At 49.9% G+C, this 18603-nt stretch overlaps 1 protein-coding gene across 1 annotated transcript in view; it reads right to left on the reverse strand.

The window, feature by feature from the left end:
- Positions 1-18603, reverse strand: part of CUNH9orf3 (chromosome unknown C9orf3 homolog) — a 320137-nt gene that overhangs the window by 145819 nt on the left and 155715 nt on the right. The gene's annotated exons all lie outside the window — the stretch shown is intronic.

The following is an 18603-nucleotide window of genomic DNA, read 5'->3' on the forward strand; positions in this document are numbered from 1 at the left end:
CACAGCTTGTTTACAGTCTTATTAATGAAGAGTTTGCTCTTTAACAAACCTCTCCTCCATCAGCTGAACAAAAACAGTTGTGAAACCTCCCAAATCAAGAAACTGTCCATGCCGGTTTCTTCCTTCAAAAGCCATGGGTGGGTGAGCCATCATGTGGGCTCCGCACAAGCCAGGACTGCTCAGCTCTGTCCTCCGCCCCCACGGCCACCAGGAGAGAACACCCCACCTGCATTTCTCTTGCACAACATCACTCATTCGGCCCAGAGAGCACAACTGAAATCACGGAGTCGGGTGCCAAAACAGACAGCTTTTATGTGAAATAATAACAGGGCAGACACGCACATGAAAAAGCGTCTGCCAGGCTCTCGCCAGAATCCACCAGAAACTCCAGATAATAGAAGTGCAGGGGGGGCATCTCAGACATGGGGGCACCCATAGTAGTTCAGAGCACTGATTCCGAAAAAAATAGGGAAAAAGGAAGGGAAGAAAGGAGAGAGGAAGGGAGGAGGAAGGGAGGGAGGGAGGGAAGGAGGGGGGGGAAGAAGCAAGAAAGGGAAGGAGGGGGGGAGGAAGGAAGGGAGGGGGGGGAGGAAGCAAGGAAGGGAAGGAGGGGGGGAGGAAGGAAGGGAGGGAGAGAACTGAGGACAGGAGCTGACAGCGCCCACTGCACCCTGGCCCGTCAGTCGGTGAGTCCGGCTCCGGCATGTGCAGCGCTGCAGAGAAAAGCCACAGCCTGCACCAAGTAAATAACATTCCAGACATAATGCTGGCAGCACTTCACCCTCTGGGCTAAAACAAAACACAAGAAAGACCAGGCCTCACACAGGCTCACAGACAAGCCTGCATCCGAAGGGCCTGCTGGTAGACCCCGATGGTGCGGGTTACAGAGACGCTGGGCTGACCTGCGGGCTCCGCGCAGGAAGGTCACCCAAGCTGAGGACTGTTCTGAAGAAAAGCCTGCCCTGTCCTCGCGACCCGCTCACTGCTTTGTCCCAGTGGGGAAGCCTCTCCAAGGCCCATTTATGCAAATATCAGGGTGGCCCGGCCTGAAGGCCTGCAGCTGTGGTCTCCCCCAGACCTCCTTCCCGCGGCCCGCGGCCCGCGGCCTGGAGACACAGCCCCGGCTGGGGTGGCGGGTTGGCTCAGGACAGGCGCTGGCATTGCTGGGACCCCAGCTAAATCCCCCCGTGCCGTCCGTCCTTCGTCCTTTCTTCCCGGCGGGTCAGTGCACTGCCCACTGTCCTCTGAGAAGGACCGCAGCCTCTGGACAGGAAGGAAGGCACTCCACTGGGCGTGAATGACCCTCCCACCGTCAGTGGGAAAGCGCGAGAAAAGCCACTTCCCAGTTGAGAACCAGACCCCAAAGCCTCCTGCAGTGGAGTCTGCCCTCAGGTTGGGCTTTCCCTGTGGACTGTTCTGGGGTTTTAGTTTCTTATGAAGGAAATGGCTTCTTGTTTAAAACTAAATTAAAACACGGAACGAGGTTTTGATAACCTTTCTCAAGGGTTGTTAACAAAGTCCTATATAACAAAAGGCTAATATGCAAATCGACCGAACAGCAGAACAACCAGTTGCTATGATGCGCACTGACCACTAGGGAGCAGACGCTCAATGCAGGAGCTGCCCCCTGGTGGTCAGTGCTCTCCCACAGGGGGAGCGCCACTCAGCCAGAAGCCGGGCTCACGGCTGGTGAGCGCAGTGGCGGGAGCCTCTCCTGCCTCTGGGGCAGGCGGACATTCCTCGAGGGGTCCTGGACTGTGAGAGGGCGCAGGCCAGGCTGAGGGATCCCCTCCCCCCCTCCCCCAGTGTACGATGTCGTACACCAGGACTCTAGTTCTGACATAAAAGGACCAATAGAATATTCTTTGAAGGAGAATTTCCTCCTCTCCTTTTAACCCTAAATATCAGAACTTCTCACGGTAAGTAGAATTTTTAAATTGCTTTTTTCAACAGTGAGTAAAGAAAAGTATAAAGCTCCTAAGTTCACCTCACAGAGTGATATTAAGTGTTCCTTTACCCAGAGGGAACCTACTTCATGCCTACCTTCCGAGCAGAAGGAATGGCTTAGAATTTTCTACGCCTACCTCAGCCTTGATTTATAAGTCTCACCCCTGGCTCCTCACGCACCCGAGTTCTCAGCATCTATTCATGGCCCTAATCAGCCACAGCTCATCCGTCTTCAGGCTGACAGGGCCCGGTTGAAAACCGGTTGCCTTTTTTCTTTTTTTCCCCCCTGAAAGGGCCTGTGTCAACTGCCTCTAAAAATGCCAAATTGTCGATTCATCATCATTACAGAGGATGAAGGTAATCACTAGAATGACCCTTTTTTTCTCTATCACAGAATTTATCATTTTTCCCAAATAAGAGATGGCCAGGAAAATATTTTCAACTCGCAGAAAGCGCCAGCCCTCTCGCGTGTGTCCTCCATCGCGTTCTCTGTGGCTGCACGTGGTGGGGGAGGACCCAGCAAGCAGAGCTGCAGGCGGCACGTGTTCTCATCCAGCCCCGGAGACCACCAGCGGTGCTGCCTCCCCACAAGCCCCTTCTAAACGATGCCCCTCCGAGATGACAAATATCATTTTCGGTTTCTTAAGACTGTTCCTGAAAGCTGTCCCCCTCCCCCGCCATGAGAAGGCTGTGTGGATTCATTTAAAAGATGCTTCGACCAGAAAGGGGCGGCGTGCCTTCATCCCCGGGGCTGCTGCAGCCCTGTGGGAGGGTTCGGTCTGGAGGAGATGGGGGATTTCACCGGACCCTCAGCAGGGGCTGGCTGGGAGTGAGGTCTGCTGTGTCCAGGGAGCCGTGACCAGCATGGGCCATCTTGCTGCTCAGCACTCACAGGCTGTGGTGGGACCCAGAGGACAGGAAATGGCTTTTGGTTTAGGACAGTGGTCGGCAAACTCATCAGTCAACAGAGCCAAATATCAACAGTACAACGATTGAAATTTCTTTTGAGAGCCAAATTTTTTAAACTTAAACTATATAGGTAGGTACATTGTTATTAACTTAATTAGGGTACTCCTAAGGCTTAGGAAGAGCCACACTCAAGGGGCCAAAGAGCCGCATGTGGCTCATGAGCCGCAGTTTGCCGACCACGGGTTTAGGACAAGAAGGGCCCTGGGCCACCCCTCCCGTCATACTGGAGCCGGTACCCCTCCCCTCAGGGGAGCAGAGTCACTTTTATACGGTCCCTGCGACATGCGGCCAGGACACAGACTCATCATCAAGCTCGAACTTCTTGTGGGTTCAGAGTTTTTCTCACTTTCAATGGCACATGAAGCCCATGTCCCATTAGAAAAAGGAAGGAAAACCAAAAAACGTGGAGACGAGGCTCCTTTCCCTCCAGAGTCAACCTCATGGCCCTGAGAGTAACTGCTGCAGGCACGATTCCATTCCGTGCTCATTTAATCTGGACGCCTGAAGAGCAGACTCCCAGCGCCTGGGGCAACCTGAACGGGGGGCAAATGCCCTTCCCCTTCCCCTCCCTTGGGTTCAGAACAGGTTTCCTCTTTTCTTCACGGGGTGTGGCATGAAACCTGCCAGCACCTAACCCAATGCCGGTTCGCCCCTGCATCTCCGCCCCCTCCCCTGGAGAGTCTAATGGTGGGCATGCACCCCTTGTCCGGAGGCAGAGGCCTGGCGTGGGGGACCTGGCAGGGCCCCTGTGCCCTCTGCTCTCTGACTGCTCTGTAGGACTGGTCACCTTCATGTGCCCATCTGGCTTCTGTGGTGGCCACAGAGTTGGTCTTTAAACTGCAGCCTTAGGAGATGGAATGGTCCTTTGTGGAAACCAGTGAGGAAAACTTACTACATCTGATCAACATGGGGATTTAGGTTTGAGAGAACACGATAACAGTAGTTAGTATAAGTTTTTCTTTGAAAATCCTGAATAGCAAATAGGCAGCGCATTATCTACTCATCTGTCTGAGTGAACTTTGGGTTAGAATGCCAGTGTGACTGCAGCGAGAGTGGCTGCAGAAGCCCCGGCTCCACTCACAGGCTCCAACCCATCTCGTCCGCCCCTAAAGACTCACACTGTCCAAGAGACTGCACTAGGCACTGAATTTTACACCATCTCATTTAGCCCACCCATGACCTCAGGAGACAGATTTTATCATCGCCACTTCACCGATGGTGAGAACTGAGGCACGGCGAGGTGAGTAACCAGCTCAAGATCACACAGCTGCCGACTAAGGGAGCCAGTACTTTAACTCACACAACTTTGACCCTGAAGCTTTACTCAGACCCACTCTGCAGGGCTCACTGGGTTTAGACCTGTGGCTGCAGGGCTCCACCCTTCTATGGCAGCTGCTGCCCATGGTGGGGGGGCATTGCTCCCCAGGAGCTCCGTCTTCAGAGTCCCCCCACCACCCAAGGAAAGCCACCAGCCATGGCCTGGGACCTCTGCTCCTTAAAGCCACACCACAGCCGGAGCTGGCTGGAGGTTACCAGGCCTTTGATCAGCAAAGCTTTGGCCTCTTCCCGGTGAGAAGGCAGGTGGGGTGAGGGTCTGGAAAACCGAGACCACCTTTGGCAGAGCAGTGGGCACTTGATTTCTGCAACATCAGGCAACTCGTCCACAGCCCTCAGTCCTGCGTGCGCGTGGAGGCGGCGCTAGCACCAAATTATCAGGTGTTGGCTGCACCTCGCTGGCTACCCTGCCTGAGGAAGGTGGTGGGTTGGTTATGCTCATCTAAAAGCTGAATAAAGCTGCAAGTGGATGTCTCAGGTTTTACAGCTAAAGCATCAGAGGGGGGAAAAAAACAGTATCTGATTGGATTTTCAACTTGACAGGGACTCCTTTCCCTCTAAGGCAGTGGTTCCCAACCTTGGCTGCACATTAGAATCACCGGGGGAATCTTTTTTTAAAATCCTGATTTCTGGGCCTCATCCTCGGGAAATTCTGTTTCTTTGTTACTAATGTTGTGGCCCCATCCCATAACAAAGAAACAGAATTTCCGGAGGATGAGGCCTAGAAATCAGAATTTTAAAAAGATTCCCTGGTGATTCTAATGTGCAGCCAAGGTTGAGAACCACTGCTAAGGGGCCTATTCAGCCCACGCAGTCTGTATTCTCACAGTATAGAACCAAGAAACAATGCTTTGTTTTGTTTTGCAGTTACGGAGCACTCTGAGGGTTTGGACAGCAGGGACACCCCGTACCCACACTCTGTGAGCACTATTGGTTGTAGCTGCGCATGTCCCCCGAGCCACCACTGCCTCTCCCATGACGAGAGCTGTGAGCTTCCTGCAGGATCTGGAGGACTCCTGGCGAGTGGTTGCCCTTTAAAACCTGCTGGCGGCCCCCCGAAGCACCTGGATGACAAAATGTGATGCTCTCCATTCCCTCAGCCCCACTGCCGTCCTCCCAGCCAGGGCGATGTCTACTCCCATAACAAGAGCTAATAAAATCAGCCTCCTCTGTGATACAGGGAAAATCTATATTTAATAAAATAATGCGTTTTGCTCCACTCCCAGAACAGCAATCAAGTGGCACGACGGAGAATCACAACAGCTCACCCCGCTGGTTGCTGCTGTGTGTCCAGGTCTGCCGGGTGTGGCCCTGTGGGAGCTAGGAACGTTGCTTCATGCAGGGGCACACGGGGCAGTCTGCACTGCCCTCCGTAAGACGGGGTGGTTAGGAGGCTCCTTTGAAACACAGTGCATGCACTCTCCGGATCCACCAATTGTTTCCCATGTTCCCCGTCTAGAGAAAATAAAATTTCCCCCAAAGCACTCAGACCGTTAACTGGGGAGGGGGCATCGGTTGCTCCCACAGCTGAGAGCACCCACCCACGTGGCGTGTGGCGCTCTGGGAATCTTTACGCACCAACTAAATCTGAATTTCAATCAGACAACAAATACTTTTTCAGTGTCTGCTCCTGTGAAACACAGAGTTAATGAAGCTGCTGTAATGATCATAACCTGCATGTCTTTTTCCATACGAACAACTATAAAGCCACTTTTGCCTGTTGCTGTATTTGCTAAACCTGGAAATTCTACCTGGGGGAGGGGGGTGGAGGTGGGGCTTGTTAAACAGATTGCTGGGCCGCCACCTCCAGACACTCTGACTGGCAGGCCTGAGTGGCCCCTGAGAATCCGCCTTTCGATGCAGGTCCCAGGTGAGGCTGACGTTGCTGGTCCAGAGAGCCAGGGATCTACACTGTGGTGGCTGCACAGCATTAACTTAAAAAACAAAAATCCATTGCCAAAGTTTATAAGTGGGAAGATTTTACCTAGAAATCCAGAATTTCAAATTATATTGAAAATGTGAAAATCTGGCCATCCTAGGCCCACAATCCCATGTAGCAACTTAGCTGAGTGGCTGCTGGCCCTTTTAGATGGGCTCAGCTCTCTACCCCTCTCTCCTGTCTCCTCGCCACTGGCTGAGTCCACGTGTCATTTATAACCACGTGCGTGCTCACTCCCTTTCCTCCGGCAGGATTCAGAGAAAAGCGAAGTCCCGTCTCCATCACCAGCAGGCAGAGAAAACCAAGCTTTTCTCAGAGGATGCTCTGCCCAATCGGCTCATTTATTTTTGCAGCCTGACCCCTCATAGGCATTTGGATTTGATGTGCTTAGTTTTCCGTATGAAAAATTCTACTCTCAGCCTTGTTTGTGGCTGTAAAATGGTTTGGCAAACCATTTTTAACTGGAGAGGGCAAAGGCATACGTCTCAGCCTAGTTCCAGTCAGTCACTAGAAATCCCATGTTACCAGGAGTAGAATTAATTAGGTTTATTGTATTTTTGAAATCCAAACACAGTTTCAATTATTACTTGCTACTAATGGCTTATAATGAAGGCAGAGCTTGTTAGCTCAGCAAACAACCCGCAAGTCTGTTTCAAGTGTAAACAGAAGGCAAATGCATGAATTAAACGAATGAATTCAGCGATTGTGCTCCCCGGGCTGTAAAGAAGCATTCAGCAGCCACAATGTGTATCACCCACCACCTTTGTTCACAGGGCGCGCCTGCTCCAGCTTTCTTTATGGGGCAGAGACCTGCCGAGGGGTCTCTGACAACGTAAATGCTCTGAATTTTTGAAAGTGCTCATCTGCATCAGTAAGTGCCCTTAAGGATAAGGGATCACCTGGCTCCGGGGGGTTCGTGAAACACTGTGCTGTTAACAGTAGCCGTTTCATCTCGAATTGTGACTCATGAGCAGACCGACCAGCAAGCTTGCGGAGATGAAGGGACAGGACTGCCCATATTCCCAGGGTGGTCCTACAGAGTATGGGACAGATGGTCATTCTCAGAGGTATTCAACTTAACAGCATTCCCCTTTAAAAGGTAATAAACCGCACCAGGAACAAAAATAAACAAACAAAAGGTTTTGCTCTCCAAAGTCTCCTGGTTTTAACAACCTTTTGTTTAAAATTACCAGCCCTGCATTTCTTCTCTCCAAATGGAATGCATCAGGTTTATTGGCTAGCTGCAGTTAAGTCCCACTTCTCTGCACGGTTCCCTGGACTTGCCATTCTTGGATGTGTTCGCCAGGGTGCGAGGGGGGGGGAGGGTCACAGGAGTTCCTCTCCTTCTGGAAAATTCCTAGCTCCATGTCCCCATTCCTCGGTGGCTGCCATCTTGTGATTGGAAAGGCACCTAGGTCCCTCTGGAATGTATTCGGCTGCAAGTAACAGAAGAGACAGCTAACGCTGGCACATACGAGGAGGCTTGTTTTTTTTTCTTTCTTCTAACAAGGCCCCTGGAGCAGTGGTTCTCAACCTGTGGGTCGCGACCCCTTTGGCGGTCGAACGACCCTTTCACAGGGGTCACCTAAGACCATCCTGCATATCAGGTATTTACATGACGATTCATAACAGTAGCAACATGACAGTTATGAAGTAGCAACGAAAATAATTTTATGGTTGGGTCACAACATGAGGAACTGTATTTAAAGGGCCAGAAGGTTGAGAACCACTGCCCTGGAGGAAGGGGTTGGTTCAGTGACTGAGCAATGCAGTCAGCGCTCTAGGGCTTTCTACCTTCCCACCCTGCATTTCCTAGCACGTCCACTCTTGTCCTCATGCTTGCCACCTGATGGTCACACGTTGGCCACCACAGTTCCAGGCATCACCTTCATGTTCAACATAACAAATAAGAGGGGGAGGGGTGCTGTGCCAGCAATTACTATCCCTTTTATCAGGAAAGCAAAACTTTTCATGGAAAGCCTATAGCATGCTTCCACTTGGTTCCCCCCCACCCCCGCCCCCGGTTCCCCCCGCACCCCCTTCCCCCGCAACTCCCTTTGCATGGTTCCTTCTGATTCTCCGGGGAAGAGAGAGGAAGGGTTTGCCTAAGGGTGTTGGGCTCATAGCCCACCGTTAGCTACAGCAATGCAGCAGAGCCCTCTTCCTCGGAAATATTAGTCATTCCTTGTCATCGTTTAGAATGCAAATGCTTTTGGAAGGGAAACGTTAGCAATGCATCCATGATATTGTTCTAAACAGGAGGCATCTGAGCACAGGGCCTGAGGGTGGGCAAGTACGGGGAAGTCAAACACACAGTCTTTCTATTTCCTAACCTCCATGGCTGCTGGCTGGCTTCTGGACTTCCCTTTTACCTTCTTACCGTGCACGGAAGGCCAAACCCTAGAGAAGCTACAGGCAGGACGGGGTTGAGTGGCTTTAGGGGCTCGGGCTTTGGACCCCTGGCTCCCTCACTTAGCAGCTGCATCACTGCAGCAGTTTCCTTTGCAGCTGCAACAAATTACCACACACTTAGTAGCTTAAAACAACACAAATTTATCATTTTTCAGTTCTGCAGGTCAGACGCCTGACACGGGTCGCACTGGGTGAAAATCTATGCTGTTAGCAGCCAGGCCCCCGGGTGTCAGGTGGGAGGCGCTGGAAGGGGCACGGGCCTTCCTGAGGGTTGGTCATGCTCTGTTCCCTGGTCACTGATGTGCATTTTGTGGACATCAGACGACACACATGCACTTCCCTGCACGTGCTCTGCTTCATAGAAAAGCTGAAAACAAACCCACAAACAAGTATTTCTGCCTGGAGAAATCAAGGCAAAGATTAAGCCAGAGCCCCATCCATAGGGACAGAAACGAGGCCAGAGGCTGGGCAGCCTGCCCCACAGCCCTTCAAGTTGAATGCAGTTGAGGCCAGTTCCCAACACTAATTATACATGTATTTTTTAAAGCTCTTGAGGAAAATTTTGTTTTCATTTGCTTTTGCCATAGCGTTGCATTTCTTTTGCAAGTGAAAGGTACCTTGTATCCTTCAGACACACCTGTAAAAACAGAACTGATACTGTCATATATACATGTCTGCTTCATTTTCTTTCAGACACAGTGGAAAACATGCCATAATAATAAACCCCTTTTCCATCCTGGGCAGCTGGAAAATTACATTATGATTGAAATGACATCATTCAGCCACGACGCCGAGCCAGCAGCTGTTCTGAGAAATCTGGGTGAGGCAGTGACAGCATGGATGTGAACGCCACTCGGCAATGAATCCCACCCTTTTTATTAGCAAACAGCTTTTTTATTGCCATGACATTTAGAAAATGAAACGGAGGCAGCTACATCGTCTGAGGCCACTGATCACCCAACATCCCTTATCTCTGAAACTAACCACAATGGCCAAAACAGGACAAGGATGAGAGCAGGGGGAGCGGAAGAGGCCGGGTGACAGCGCCAGGGCTGCGGTGGCTCCGGGGAGTGGCTCAGCCTTCTCTCCACTCTGTCCATTAATTGTTTCTGAAGTGGCCACAAGAAGCAGCAGCTATAACACTGGCATAAGCAGTAGTAGTAATAGCAACAGCAGTAATTATAGTACTATGATATATCCTTTGATGTAGACAGTTGATGTTCTGTAACAAAATACGCTAGGCAAAGCCCAGCATGCTTACTAGGCAAATAAAACATCAGGACAGGCCCCGACTCTCCTCCAACTTTTCAACTTTTAGGACGAACCACATGAAATTGCTGATATCTGACCATTTTCAACCTCCCAAACTGGGCAATTTCATGTGGCTCATCCTACTAGACCCGTGGTTGGCAAACCGCGGCTTGCGAGCCACATGCGGCTCTTTGGCCCCTTGAGTGTGGCTCTTCCACAAAATACCACATGCAGGCGCGCACCTACAGTGCGATTGAAACTTCATGGCCCATGCGCAGAAGTCGGTATTTTGTGGAAGAGCCGGTATTTTGCGGAAGAGCCACACTCAAGGGGCCAAAGAGCTGCGGTTTGCCGAGCCGCAGTTTGCCGACCACTGGACTAGACTGTCCCTCCCTCACCCAAGGCCCTTCTTTGCAAAAATGTCAGGAGCTGCCACAGATCTAGGGAAATGCCCATACTTCTCAAGCCACAGCATGAGAAAAGCTGCTGCATCCCTCGGTGGAGGAGTGCAGGCGACAGGCCTTCGCAGAGGACACAGTGCAGTCCGCAGAGAGGGCTGGACCCCAGGCCAGAGCCCCCGGAGCTTTGCCTGCTCAATGCGAAGCCATGTGTCTGAGATTAGAAGCAGATCCTCAGTCAACAGCAGAGCAGGAGTGGCCTGAGCAGGAGACTGAGCAGCAATCACTCCCCAGCCCCGAGGGCGGCTGATCGGATCTGTCGCTGATGTGCTACCCGATCCCCCCCGTCTGCATGCCAGAGGGAACGAGCTGGGCTCCCTGCGGAGGCCACCATGCCCACCAGCCTGCCGCAGCTGCCTGCCCCTGCCTTCCCCAATGGAGTCACCAGCAGGGCTCAGGCATCGCGTGGACCCAGGCTCCAGTGGGAGACAGCAAACTGTTCGGTGCTGCTCCCCACGAGGGAACACGGGTACCATATCCTTCCAGCCACTTCCAGCCAGCTGCCGGGAAGGGCTCTGGGAAAAGAACAAGCCTGGGGGTGAGGAGGGAAGATGCGAGTGTGGGGCACCCTCAAGGAGAAGAAAATCAGTCCCCGATGCGAAAGAAGAGCAAGTCTAGGCAGGACCTGCTCATCCCCAGGCCGCCAGACGCTGGCTCGCAGCAGTTCTGTGAGCTGGGGGGATAAGACTGGTTCTGGGATCCCTGGACACTCAGGCCAAAGGCACCAGAGACCCACCGTCCTCATTCTCCTGTGAGAATACAACGACCCAGAAACCCAGGCCCAGGGCCGCACGCTGGGAGCGGCCTGTGTGCCACAACCGTTCCCGTCAGGTCCCGGTCTGAAGGACACATTGTTCAAAACTGGCTTATAAATGACAGGCTCCCCCGTCCCAGCAGCGCAGCCCGAACCTGGGCACCAAAGCTAGAGCGGCGATGCCGGGCAGACGGCCTGCGCCGCCCGCTACCACATTCACAGGATGCTTCTGAGGCCAATGTCACAGGCACAACAGCAGCTGACTCCGAAGATGTTTCCTCTGGTCAGAGGGCCTTTGCTTCTGCTGACGAAGGGCTACCCTTCAGGAAAGATTCATCCACATCGGTTTGTTGTTTGCTGGTTTCATGTGGGAGGAAAGTAACAACAAACAAGAAAAAGAAAACAATTCATACTATTTTCTAAGTGTGACAAGTGTCATATGTTGCACAGTTGTGGAACTACAGTGGTTTACCTAATTGTTTCAGATTTTCTCTCATTCTTTCATTTTTTTCTCTCGCTCTCATTCTTTTTCTTTTTGTTTTAAGGCTCTGAAAATTCACCTTTGGATTGAACGTATCTGTGGAAGGCAAGCCACTGGGTGACTGGGCAGCGGCAGCGCAGGTAACCTTAGCTGCGGCGTTCGCTCTTCAAACACTGTAATGTATGAACTGAGATATTAATAGCCATGACCTCAGTTCTTCTGAGAACAGACCTGAGTCACAGTCCCGTGTTTCCACACTCGCCCCTCACTGGAGACTGCTCACGTTACTAGGTGATGGAAGCCTAAGGCAGGCGAGACCAGGCCCGGTGTGTTTTTACTGCATAATGTCATGGGCAACATTGCTTATTTTGGCGACCAAGTTCAGTTCTCCTGAATTTACCACCTAGTACATATTTTAAGACTAATCACCTAAACACGTACTAGGAGGGTTGGCAAAATCATTTTTAACTGAGAAGGGAAAATAGTAGAATACCAGAATAAGATTAACATCTCTGTTACTTATCAGTGACTAGATGCCGCTGAACTCGCTGACAGACGAAAGCACTGAACGGGCAAACTACTTGCGTTAATGGACGTATTCCTAATGCCTCGTGTTCCTGTACTGCAAATGGACAGCATGAGATTTTTAAACTTTGTGTGCGTGGTGTGAAGTGCACCACAGATGTTCGGCTTCCCGGGGGGCTGGCAGGTCTGTGCCCCTCTCCTCCCTCTGCTTGTCCACTGTCTTCCTGAGAAGCGTAAGTTCTTAGTGACTTGAAACCAACTGTCTGACATTTCTGTGTATGATGACTCTACAGCTGAGCTAAATAACAATGGAGGCCCAGTGCCCACCCAGCCCCTGGCACACGGTGAGCACGCCACGAATGTCAGCCCCTCCCCCTCGCACCCTCTTAGAAGCAAAGTGCCTTCACGTCCATGTTTGGAATTGTGTCTTCAGATCCCTCATGGGAGAGTGTAAAGTGAGCATTCCGCTCTTACTGTCGGGCCAGGCGGGGATGATAGCGAATTTCCTGCTCCGGACCAGACCCTGGCACCTCCGAGCTCTCTGGGCCACAGCTCAGCGGCGGGCCCCTGAGATCAGTTGCTGCTTTAGGTGGCCCGCCACGCGGAGGGGGTGTTTTTAAATCTGTGCAATAAAATTTGGTGTGGTTGGAGAGGCGGGGGCGGACGGGAACCCACCCACAGGCAAATGACGTCAACAAGCTGGAGGGAACACTGGACTTCTCTGTTCCCCAGAAGCCTCTGTGTGTGGAGCAACCTGAGAAGGAAGCTGACTTTCCAATGAGAAACAGCCGCTTTGGCAGCTGTCTGAGACAGCCTGGGGCTGGTACTTCCCTTCTCAGGAAAAGTGGGGAAAATAATTTCCATAAGTTGGAAAGGAAGAAGCATGGGGTTCAAAGAGCCCTCGAGCTGCAAAGCACTTGAGGGTTACTGGGTGCAGTCTCCACTTTCAAGTAGCAAATTAGGAAACTGAGGCTCAGAGCAGGCTGGGGACTGAGCCTCCGCCCTGATGCAGGACAGCCACCCTCCATGCCTTATGCTGTCACAGGCCAACTGCCTGCACCTTCGCTGTGGTTCCGGAGAAAGTACCGAATGTGTGGGCTGAGAGCCAGGGCCCTGCATCCCGCACCTGGAACTCTGGGAGCCACACTGCTGGGACTGGGGCCACGCCCTGGGTCGCTCAGCTCTTCAGCTTTCTCCTCTGCAGAAAGGACCCTGGGTGAGAGCTACGGACGGCCCAGGAGCCATGGAGCAGGGCTGTCCACACATTCCACACACATGCAGGCTCAGCTCTTCCCTGTGTCTCCAGGAAACCAATTCTGCCTGATGTAAAAATTCTGCGATGTCACTCACGAAACCGTTTGTGCTTTCCTTAGTAAATTCTCTCTCCCATTGGTGACCTCCCCCAAATTCCTTCAATTAACAGAGAGATAGATACCCTTATCTATATATATATAAATGCCTAAGCGACCATCGCAACCAAACAGATGACCGAACAGGCTGCGTGGGGTGACAAGGCTGGCAGGGGGGTTAGTGAGGGACGACCAAATGACTGAGCAGCAGGCTGCAAAGATGGCAGCGCCCACAGCCAATATGAAGGGAATATGCTAATTGACTGCCATGCCCTCAAAGATGGCAGCACCCACAGCCAATAAGGAGGGAATATGCTAATTGACTGCCATGCCCTCAAAGATGGCAGCACCCACAGCCAATAAGGAGGGAATATGCTAATTGACTGCCATGCCCTCAAAGATGGCAGCACCCACAGCCAATAAGGAGGGAATATGCTAATTGACTGCCATGCCCTCAAAGATGGCAGCACCCACAGCCAATAAGGAGGGAATATGCTAATTGACTGCCATGCCCTCAAAGATGGTGGTGCCCACAGCCACAAGATGGCTGGCAGGGGAGGGCAGATAGGGGTGACCAGGCCAGCAGGGGAGGGCAGTTGGGGGTGACCGGGCCAGCAGGGGAGGGCAGTTGGGGGCAACTGGGCCGGCAGGGGAGGGCAGTTGTGGGCGACCGGGACGGCAGGGGAAAGCAGTAGGGGTGATCGGGCCAGCAGGGAAGCAGTTAGGCGTGGATGAGGCTGGCAGGGGAGCAGTTAGGCGTTGATCAGGCTGGCAGGCAGAAGTGGTTAGAGGTAATCAGGCAGGCAGGCAGGCGAGCGGTTGGGAGCCAGCAGTCCCAGATTGTGACATCCCTGTGGGATCAGGCCTAAACTGGCAGTCGGACATCCCCTGAGGGATCCCAGATTGGAGAGAGTGCAGGCTGGGCTGAGGGACAACCCCCTCAGTGCACGAATTTCGTGCACCAGGCCTCTAGTAATTCTATAACATAACATCATTCCCCTTGAATTTGATAATTTTTACCTTTATATTTTAAAGACCATTCACATTCATCTTTTCTTTCTCTTTTTAATTGAACTGCAACAGTTCTGTGAGGGCTGTAGATTTTCCTTCATGTGAGAAAGGGAGATACAGAGAGAGGAAAGGACTGGCTGGGGACAGCCAGCATGGCAGGGGGGGGAGGGGACAGTGCTGAATGGAGCCACTGGAACACGCATGCAGTGGGACCGTGGGGGCCATGGTTCACCAAGTGATTTCAACCAGGGAACGTAAGTTCTTGGTCCAAGATTGGGTTGGATAAATGGGACACAGAAGGCAGATACTGATCTTGGACCATTCATACGTTCATTCTGTATTTTCTGAGAGCCTGCTAAGTGCCAGGCCCCGTGCTCAGTGCTTGAAATACCTTAAAGAACAAAAGGGGCAGGGACTGTGGTCCTCAATAAACAAAATCTTTACTTCTGTATTAAGTCATTCCTTTCTCTCCCTCTCTCGGTCCCTCTGTTCTCACAGTAGAAACTTTGAATCACATTTGTGTCTGCACCCCTGCTTTGTACTCTGCTCACTCCTGGCCTCCAGAGTCCTTCCCCTAGAAACCCCTCCCCCAGCAGTCCCACTCCCCACTCCCTGAAGAGAAGGCAGGAGTGACAGATGGTTCTGCACAGGGCCTGACTGTGTTAGTCTGCGTATTGGCGGTTGTCAGTGGTGGGTGTTATTACCCAATCACTGATAGATCTCATCATTTGTAGCTTCTAGCATGGCTTTTACTGGAAGTGGGGTGTGTGTGTGTCCCAGAGTATGTTTTACGATAGGTTTCAGTGGGGTTGGGTAAAGGCATGAGGTGAGCAGCTTCACACGAGACATACAGGGCTCAGTGATACATACAGGGAAGCTACCTTTGAATGACAAGACTGTTCCTGTAAATACAACAACAGAAAAGAAATGATGGAGAATGTGTATTTTCACTGTTTTGATTAAACTAGAATTGTAAACCACAGTTTTGTCTTTTCCTCTTGTCTATATGCAAATCTCGGTTTTTTGCTTCACAGGCTGACTCTTCCGTCTCACTGTCTATTACTGGGGACTTTGGACAGTCACTTAATGCAATCCCTGAACCACATCCAGCACGGCCAGGGGTGAACATGAGGAGGGGCAGTGAAGGATTAAAGAAAACAGACAAGAGAATACAGTTGGGGCCAGGTGGATCAATGTGCCTGGATGAGGAAACAGTGACCCTACCTGTAAGCAAGATCTTTATTTTAGTCAGATCACACAAAGCAAAACAAGGACAAAATGTTTACAATGTTCTTATGAGTTTCAAATCTGCTTCTTTCCTGTTACTGCCATTCTCTGAACTCTATCAAGCTTTGTTTAAGCAGCACTTGCTGCATCCCCTGCAGCACACATCCCTTAGCTATCTAGGACTGCAGGGTCGGACTATAAGGTCAAGCTTACAAACATAGCCTTTTGGCTATAATTGTGCTGGGAGGGCTTTGCCCTCCAAGCTGGGACTTGTATGTGGCTTTGCCACAAGTCAGTCCAAGGCTTGATCCTGTCTGAACGCTGTAGCCACTCTCCACAGATCCCCACACAGTAACTGCTTTCATAACGTCGCACCCACCTTTCTTAACCAATGTGCACATGGAGTGTAGAGAAACCAAGGTTTTACATTTACTAAAAGATCACTGATTGCTTTTGAGCTTGTTATTGAGATAAATGAAATGCATTTTTTAATCAGGAATAAAAAAGAATGAGAGGAAGAAATCACATAAAAGCATAAGTAGCAACTCAAAAATTATTGTCCTGGTTTATTTCATGTTGCAGCTACACAAGCCTTTCCTTTTTGTGCATCCATCAATAAGATATCTGTTGTGCTTTTGCATAAAGAACAAAGATGCTTTTATCAATTCTCAAAAGTCTGTAGGACAAACCATTCATGCTGTCAAACCCTCTAAAACCTTTTCAGCAAATAATGAAATCCATCAGTGACAAATGTCAACATACTAATTTGTTAAATGCAAAACAAAAGCAACATTCAGAAGAGGCGCTTCATTTCGTGTTATATCAGCACTCCAATTTGTACCAAGTTTATGGCAACCCACGGATCATGCAATATTAAACAGGACTGCATTATAATGGCTAAAACTGGAACAATAAACTCCCCTTAGCTAGAATGCTAATGGTGCAGCTGAAGGCGTGCTATGATTCTAGTACATTCAACTCCTTCCAACTACTAGAAATTCTATGGCGACACCTATCTCAAATCAAAAGTGTTAGTATAACCCAGATGGATGCATTTCAGGTGGATAATAAAAGAAACCTGAAAAATAAAACTGAAGTCTTAGAGAAGACCTTAGAACTCACTTAGTCCTCATATAAGATCAAATGCACTACTATGAAATTCTTAAGGTATTAAATATACAATGAGAGGATCTTCCTAATTTTTATTGTTGATCATGATAAAAAGGATATTTAACCAAGCCTGTCACATTCCATGTTATGGCAGACTTAAAAAACAACAACACAAAAACCTGAAAAAACAAGAGAGTGGGTAATGCTGAGGCACTGTGTGAGTGACAGCCTCTGAATAAGGTTTCCCTGTTATTTTTTAAAATATATTTTTATTGATTTGAGAGAGAGGGGAAGGGAGAGAGAGAAGGAGAAGGAGAGGAAGAGAGAGGCAGAGAGAGAGATCAATGTGACCCAACCAGGAACTGAACCTGTAACCCAGGCATGTGCCCTGACTGGGAATTGAACCTGTGACCTTTTGGTGCATGGAACAACCAACTGAGCCACACTGGCCAGGGCTCCCTGTTGTTGTTGTTGTTATTATTATTATTATTTTTAAAAAAAACAGCTTCAAATGACGCCCAGTGTCCTGGAAGACTTGCAGGCAGACATACTTGAGTCCTGACTCAACTGCATGATAGCTGTGTGACTTCAGGCCACGGTCTTTCCCTCTCTGGGCCTTACTTTCCTATCTTTAACATGAACACCACAACCACTTTCAGAGAAACTGCAAGGGTTTCTAGTGCCATGTACATCCTTGATACATAGATATCTTGGGCAGACTGCCCTCAGATCATTTGATTTCACCTCCTTTACTTTTGGAGAGATTCATTGAGTTGAGCTTGTGGGCAGCTCAACTGAAAAGCATTAAAGAGCACCATTTCAGACAACAAGAAGGAGAAATTAGTAGCTATGGTGTGCAGTCAAATGGCACCAAATGGCCATCAACTGGCAATCACAAGTGTTGTAGGGATAGTTTAAAATGTGTATCTAGTTTGGATTTCTATGTTTCTCCAACTAATTCAATGACTATAGGAGAGGATGAAGTAGACACCTGCCGAGTACACCCTTAAATCCATCCACTGCCATCTCTCCTGTATGGGGGCCATGGGACTGCTGCCCCTCTTTAAAACTGAAGCAAACAAGCAGAGCTATTTTAAAGAACCTGAAATACCAAAGGTTATCACAAAAAGACAAAAATGAGTTTCCAACTTTCTTTTTTAACTTGTTGGCATGCGCGTGTGAACACACAAGCATATTTTTATCGAAGAAAATAACAGAAAACAGAGGGCTTGAAAAGGTACCTAATATGTGGCTACAGAGGTAGACAACTACATCTTTGTAGAAGATGTCACACAAATCACACCACTGATATCTTGGCTAAATTCACGTGGGCAATTGCCACCTGTCTGTCTCAAAGCCACTCCTTGTAATTTTCTTTTTGGATAAATTGCACTCCTATGCTCCTAGTCCTACTCGGGGAGACATTAAACAGCTACGGTGTTTTACCTTCACAGTAACCTGTGCTTTAATAACTGACCCCACTCACTCTGCCACCACTATGGATCCGGTGGCAGCAAGATCCAGCCAGCTTCACTATTTTCTTTTCTCATCTTCTGAACATCATTCATATTGAGCCTATTAACCTTTCCTCATCCCTGTATATATACTATGTGTGTGAAAGAAATATTAAATAACACATTTACTGGGAAACTAAAACGTCTTTTTTCTATCTTAAATACACAGTCAATTAACAGCACTCAAGTCAATTCTAAGTTCTTGATACTCAAAGTGTGGTCTGGGAACAGGACCATTGGCATCTCGGGGGAGCTTATTAGAAATAAAGAATCTTGGCCTCATCTCAGAATTGCCTAATTAGAATCTGCATTTTAATAAGA

Source organism: Myotis lucifugus, unplaced genomic scaffold (genome assembly GCF_000147115.1).
Source record: "Myotis lucifugus unplaced genomic scaffold, Myoluc2.0 scaffold_360, whole genome shotgun sequence".
NCBI lineage: Eukaryota > Metazoa > Chordata > Mammalia > Chiroptera > Vespertilionidae > Myotis > Myotis lucifugus.